The 7392-nt window shown below is 39.0% G+C and overlaps 1 long non-coding RNA gene across 1 annotated transcript; it reads right to left on the reverse strand.

The window, feature by feature from the left end:
- Positions 1 to 591: 591 nt before the first annotated feature.
- Positions 592 to 1082, reverse strand: LOC124466543. Its single transcript, XR_006955951.1, has 3 exons — positions 1025 to 1082; positions 789 to 854; positions 592 to 662 (listed from the first exon to the last, which is right to left on the reverse strand). It is a non-coding gene; the product is annotated as an uncharacterized LOC124466543 (long non-coding RNA).
- Positions 1083 to 7392: the final 6310 nt, after the last annotated feature.

The following is a 7392-nucleotide window of genomic DNA, read 5'->3' on the forward strand; positions in this document are numbered from 1 at the left end:
ATCAAAATACTTATTCAATGCACGTATTCTGTGATTCGTTTCATCATTTTATTTTATGCTCTATTATACATAAATATCAACGTTATCTGAGGAAATACAAGTTTAACTCTAATCTGTTATACTTTAATTTATTTAATGTCATCGTCACAAAAAAAACTTTTTCTTTGAGTAATGTGGGATGGTGGTGCTGCGGAGGATCCACCGCTTCCTTCTCTGCTGCTGGTGGTGAACCTCTATGGTGGATGGGCTGCATGAGGATGCTTCCTTTGGTGTGGATGGGCATGCTAGATGATGTTTTGTATTGGACATGACTCAAAACATTGATCACATCAGTGGATCAGATCATCTTTCATATTCCTGTAAATACTGCACATGCCTGTGTGCATGCTACATTTTGGATGTCTCTGACACCACAAAGTTCTGGAAAAGTGAAGTTCTATTGTATTCTATTTGCTATTATGGCTTTTGCAGTCACTCAATCTCAACCACAAATGTGTAATGTTAGAGAGGCAAGTCATAAGGTTTACTCTCAGGGCAGATTCAAGATATACATTGTTTATTTTGAATAATTGTCAAACAATGACAATCACCCCTCCATATCACTCCATCCCCTCCATATCACTCCATCTAGACCCTCATCTAGACCTCCATACAACTTCATCCTTCAATGAGAGAAAGAAGCAAGAAAAACAAATATAAAAAAACAATATGGATATTTGAATTTTCCTGACCTTTCAATATTCAAACCCCGGTAACGGTAATGTGATGTCGGTAACAGCACTACTTACTAGTTGAATGGTCTCCCTTCAGTGCGCAATTGTTTAGATATCCCCCTATCAAACTCCTCCACTTCACTGAAATAGTACAGACAATATTACTTCTAGGTAAGCATAAATATCAGTTACCTAACAAAGTAGTGTATATATTAATTAGCATTACTTAAGTGGTTGATAATAAAGGTATTAATAGTAGATTATAAAGTTGTATGGCATTGTGCAGAAAATGTACTACATTCTCTACTTACCTCCGATGATAAACTGGTCCAGAGATGAAGACCTTTTCTGCATCCTGCAGGGACAGATTCCTCAGCATGCTCAGGCCGTAGCCTATATGATGGCCTATACAAATTATATGGTTAATTTTTAAGACAGTAGGCTGCAGATTTCGTTTAGCTGACAGATCGAATCCACTTGCTTTTAACCTATCATTTTTTTGCTGGCTTTATCATGACACACCTACAGTAGTTGGGCTTGCCCAAAATCGCACTATGGTTTCAATAAAATAAAACAAATAGTCAAAAAAAAAAAAAAAAATATCATAAGTGAACAGATCATTGTACCAGAATAGTTTTGAATGTTTAGCTAACTTAAATATGTTGAACAATACTTGATTTACATCAGGTATTGATAAGCTACTGTACGTCGCGCTACTGTTACATTAAACAAATAAACATACTGTTTCAAAAGAAATTCCTGCATTAAAATAATGTATCATGAGTTTGCATGATTTGGTCATGTATTATCACACTAGCATTTAATTATCACGTCAAACAATTACACTGCACTAAACTGTAAGTGTAAATGTAAAGTGAAAATAACAAAACCAGTCAGTATGATGACTTGAGCGAATATCATTCACGTCTTACTAAAACAGCGGCCACGCCAAAGGGAATAAGGAAACAGTTTCCTCTACTAAAAAATACAGTGCGGGTCACGTGAAAATGATCCAAAGACTCATAGAAAGACCGAGTCGGGAAATGAACAAATCGTTAGTTTCCTCTAGCTACCAGTACAGAGCCTATGCAGGTCACATGAAAAATGATCCAAAGACTCGTAGAAAGACCGAGTCGGGAAAAGAACGAATCACTTGTTGAGAGGACTCGTTACTCCCGAGTCCTTATAGGGATTCGTTCAAAATGAACGAATCTTTCACGAACGACACATCACTACCTCACACTCATAGCCCAACGGAGAGTTCTCAGAATCATATTCTGACTAGAATTATGAGTACGACACCGTCAGGCTAGAATTGCGCAGCTCCCCCTGTCAATGATCTAGCACCCCCTTAGCACCTGCATTAAAAATTATCTGAAGCCGCCCCTGCACACGGCACCTGCACATATGGCTGCCGAACTACAAACTCTGCCATAGCCTACTTTGTTGGAGTTATTAGACAAAATAGCAAATAAATCTGTGGTATGGCAGTATTTAATTAAAGTACATTTACATTTACAAAGTACCGGGTGACTCGAAAAACTTTGAATGCAAACTCTGCCAACGGTTTATTTTTCATATTTCAACATCGAATATGATGTAGCCTACCACCTGAAAACCGTAACAGTGCGTTCACACTGCAGCGACGCGATGCGAGCGACAACATGTTTTCCATTCATTTTCTATGAAGCCAGGCGAATCGCTTGCGTGGTGCATTGTGGGTAGCGACGCAACGCGACAGAGTTGAGATTTTCTCAACTTTATGCAAATGAGGAGCGATTTTCGCTAGCGATGGCCAATCGGAGTGTTTTCTTGTTTCTCCTAACGTAGCAACCATGGCAAACATTTCTAGCTTTCTAGGTTTCAAGGTGAAGGAGAAACTAATCGTTTGTGTGGCTGCTTACCCAGTCCTGTACGATACATAGCTATATTTGTACAGAGATGTTCATTTAAAAAAAACAATGCATGGCGCAAGGTTGCCGAAGTTGTTGGTGCTTGTACTTTCTAATTCAGTCTAGTGACATTACGTAACTTCGTTCTGTGGTAACTAGCTAGCTAGCCCGACTGGAACTCCCTATCGTATCGACAGATTAGCAGAGACTGAGGAATATAGTAAAACGTTTTTTACACATGTCAACGTGTATGTCTATTAAACGGTTTTGTATGTTGTATACAAGTTGTATTTTGATCGATGTTGCAACTACGTAAACCCAAGTCTGCACACTTGGCCATGACAACTACAATAGTATGGAAGCAAATCGTGACCAAAATTCAAATGAAAATGCATTTCCAGAAATGCATTTTCATTTTAAGAATGTGGCTGCATTATTTGACTCATAAATCAAATTAGTATTCAATCATCCTATTTGCATTTTCATTTTCTTCTTTAAGACTGCTCATTCTTTCCCTTATTTAAAATGAAAACGAAAAAGACATTTGAAATTTAATTTTCAAAATATGCCCCAGCAAATAGATACCAAAATTCAATTTGAAATGTAAAATTTGAAAATGAAAATGCATTTCCAGAAATGCATTTTCATTTTAAGAACGTGGCTGCAAAATCGTGACCACAATTCAAATTCAAATGCATTTCCAGAATTGCATTTTCATTTTCAAGAACGTGGCTGCAAAATCGTGACCACAATTCAAATTCAAATGCATTTCCAGAAATGCATTTTCATTTTAAGAACGTGGCTGCAAAATCGTGACCACAATTCAAATTCAAATGTATTTCCAGAAATGCATTTTCATTTTAAGAATGTGGCTGCATTATTTGACTTATAAATCAAATTAGTACTGATTAGTACTGAGCGGACATTGCATTTTCATTTTCATGTTCTGCCCGCAAAGAACTGCCCATAATTCGAAAACGAAAATGCATTCTGAGCGGCGCAGTAGAGTGACGTCAGTAGCCGCTCTTCTTCAGCTCCCTGCTGACCGAGCTACCCATGTTGTTCGGTAGGGGGCGGTGTGCACATACGCATTGCATTACATGGCAAATGTGCCGGGAAATTGATTGAATTGCCGGGTCTTTAGAGGACGCATCACAGATCATGGCGCTCCCTCAAATTGTGCAGACACTGATAGAATTAGCTGAGCTGGTAGAAACTAATAATATATCTGAGTCTGATGCCCGTGACCGAGTAGAACAAGTCACAGAGAGCTTGGCTGCATACTCTGCCGTCACAGACGTACACATTAATGAGGTTGCCATAGTAAACCTCTCTTCAGTCCTGGAACGGCTGGATGCTGTGGAGCCTCAAATGGGACGGGGACGACCAACCATCCACATCCCGTTCGAGTCCATCGAAAACTATTTATTAAATGGTTTAAAAATAAAGGACATAGCGGAGCTGTTGTCGGCCACCAGACCATCCGTCGGAGGATGCAAAGCAACGGATTTATGGAGCTAGAAAGCTGACAAAAGTATCTGAATTTGAATATGAAAGATCTGAAATATTTGTGTGTCGAATTTCATAAAACTGAAATATATTGCTGTTGAATATATAATATCTGAATTATTTGTATGCCAAATTTAATACAACTGAATTATTTTGATCAAAAAATAAAACATTCTAAAATTCAGATTGCAGGAATTCAGATTCTTGAAATTCAGATTGCGGAAATTCAAATTCAGATTGCGGAAATTCAGATTTTGTCTGAACCAGGCCAAACGTGAAACAGCTTGGTTTCACAGGAAAAAGTAGACCATTTAATAAATAGTTCTCGATGGACTCGAACGGGATGTGGATGGTTGGTCGTCCCCGTCCCATTTGAGGCTCCACAGCATCCAGCCGTTCCAGGACTGAAGAGAGGTTTACTATGGCAACCTCATTAATGTGTACGTCTGTGACGGCAGAGTATGCAGCCAAGCTCTCTGTGACTTGTTCTACTCGGTCACGGGCATCAGACTCAGATATATTATTAGTTTCTACCAGCTCAGCTAATTCTATCAGTGTCTGCACAATTTGAGGGAGCGCCATGATCTGTGATGCGTCCTCTAAAGACCCGGCAATTCAATCAATTTCCCGGCACATTTGCCATGTAATGCAATGCGTATGTGCACACCGCCCCCTACCGAACAAGATGGGTAGCTCGGTCAGCAGGGAGCTGAAGAAGAGCGGCTACTGACGTCACTCAACTGCGCCGCTCAGAATGCATTTTCGTTTTCGAATTATGGGCAGTTCTTTGCGGGCAGAACATGAAAATGAAAATGCAATGTCCGCTCAGTACTAATCAGTACTAATTTGATTTATGAGTCAAATAATGCAGCCACATTCTTAAAATGAAAATGCATTTCTGGAAATACATTTGAATTTGAATTGTGGTCACGATTTGCTTCCATACAATAGTGACTTTAGAGAACTACATTCTAAATTTCTCTGTTTGAAACGCCCCCGAGCGTGGTGAACGGTGGGAAGGCAAGCGATGGCAAGCGATTCGCGTCGCAGCAGTGTGAACGCACTGTAAATTGGCCTACTTCGCTCATGCTAACACGCGCTGGGTTGAAAAATGTATACGCGTATTATAAGAATCACATCCAAATCGTCACATTATCTTCTCCGTCCAAGACAACAAAATGTTTCTCTGTTGCACCGTTCACCACTCGGCTTCTACGCAAGTTGGCATGCTGCACTTTTTCAGGCAGTGATCAGCGCGCTGTCATGATTTGCATGTTAAACAGACAATATTTTAAATTTGTAGTAGGCCTACATTGTAAGACATAACTAGAGGGCATAGAATTTCTGGAAATTGTGAGGGTGTGCTTGCGCTGCCCCAGCTGCCCATTGTCTCCCGGTGTTTACTGATATCTAGCCTGACATTGTCATACTCATAATTCTAGTCAGAATATGAGTCTGAGAACTCTCCATTGGGCTTTGACTACAGGGCGTGTTTCAAACGAGCCTGGAAAACAAATGCCTCTTCGCTCAATTGGATAGATCTACAACCAATCAGAGCAACAGAGTATGTGACGTATGTTAAGCACCGCATAGTTGTTGTCAACAGAACTAAACTACAAGCAGACTTGAAGTATGCTTGAAGAATGAATACAAACGATTTTTGCCGGTGTTGTAAAATTAATTTAAGGGTAGGGAGAGTACTTGTTCACACGGTCAACCTTTTTGAGCGAAACAATAAAGGGCAATGCATATACGAAGTTCTCCGTTTAGGATTACAACTCCATTGGGGCCCGCTGATAAATTAAACTTTTACCGAATCCCGTAGGAAGGACGGCAAAAACATATTTTCCATCACAAATGCCTTGATTGCGTCTCTCTGTTCCTCTTTCAAAATTAATGCGCTGTCGATGGCATGTAAAACAGACTCGATGGCAGAATCACAACATCCCAGATCTCCAGCGGTAGCCATGTTTGTTCAAAACGAATTCAATTTAAGCGCTCTTTTGTGACGTGGGTGATTACGTTACTGTTGATCATCTGTCCATCATCGTATAAAGCCCGCCCTGGCAATTTCATTGGTTCGCCCAGATTCTGGTTTTCTGTAGTTGGTCCCCAATACGAGACCCTCCAGACCCAATTTCCCGAACAAATTTATTTTGGGCGGGGAGAAGTTGGGCTGGCAGCCAGGCTAACTCATATCAACCATTAGTTGACATATAATTTTGTAAACTTGTAATAAACCATACAACCAACATTTCTTCCAGTTGATAGGCAACATATATGTATATACAAATTACTCATCCAAAGCGACAGAACGATAGCCTTGAGTAACCAAAAGGATATGGGAATGTTGTTTAAAGAACATGTTTTACCTTTTTACATGACTTTTGTGTGAAATTTCTCTAACTAAGAATATTAAACTTAAGAAAAACTTATGTCCAGTTTTCCAGGTTAGGATTTCCAGCAACAAGTCTATCTAAAGTTGATATTTGATTGATCATATAGATTTGGGGCTAAATGTCTCCGGCAAAAGGTATGAGATTTACACAAACAAATGACAAGTATTTAAAAAAGCACACTTGAAATCCCTTCCGGACAAGTTCAGGTTTATTTTGTAACAATCAAGTCTTTTATTGTCAGGTACACAGAACAACACAGTCAGACTGGGCACTGAAATTCTTAAGACAAGACAACACAAGCACCTGACAACGTAGTTCTTTTTTTACTTAATTTAATATTCCTGACTTCTTCACATTTTAAACTGCTGCTAGCTCTTCTTGTGTTGTTGTTACTTGTTAATGTTATAATGTTATATGTTATAGTGTTAAATGTTATTTTGGGTATATGCTACTTTGTTATCTTCATCTACTGTCTACTGCGTAGATATTGCTGGCCAAGTTTTAAGAATTTCGCTGCACTGAAGCAATTTGGTGTAAGCGACAATAAACTCTTTTATTGATTGATTTGATTGATTAACATAGAAGTACACAGAACATAATTTACATCTATGCTAAGCTTAAATAAGTGAAACTTCCTAAATATACAGATAGCAATAAATAATACACTATACTAACCCTAAATTCACATAAAACCTATTAAAACCCTATAACCTATTCTAACCTAGGTGGAATACAGTAAAATAGCGCAAAATTACAGATTACAGCTGAGAGTGACAGTGTGTACGTAACTATTAAGAGGACAATCAATGACTATGTCAATGACCATACAGGAGCCTGATGGCGAAGTACAGTGAGGTACAGTAGTGCAATGTTACTGAT

This window comes from Hypomesus transpacificus, chromosome 3 (assembly GCF_021917145.1).
Source record: "Hypomesus transpacificus isolate Combined female chromosome 3, fHypTra1, whole genome shotgun sequence".
Lineage (NCBI taxonomy): Eukaryota > Metazoa > Chordata > Actinopteri > Osmeriformes > Osmeridae > Hypomesus > Hypomesus transpacificus.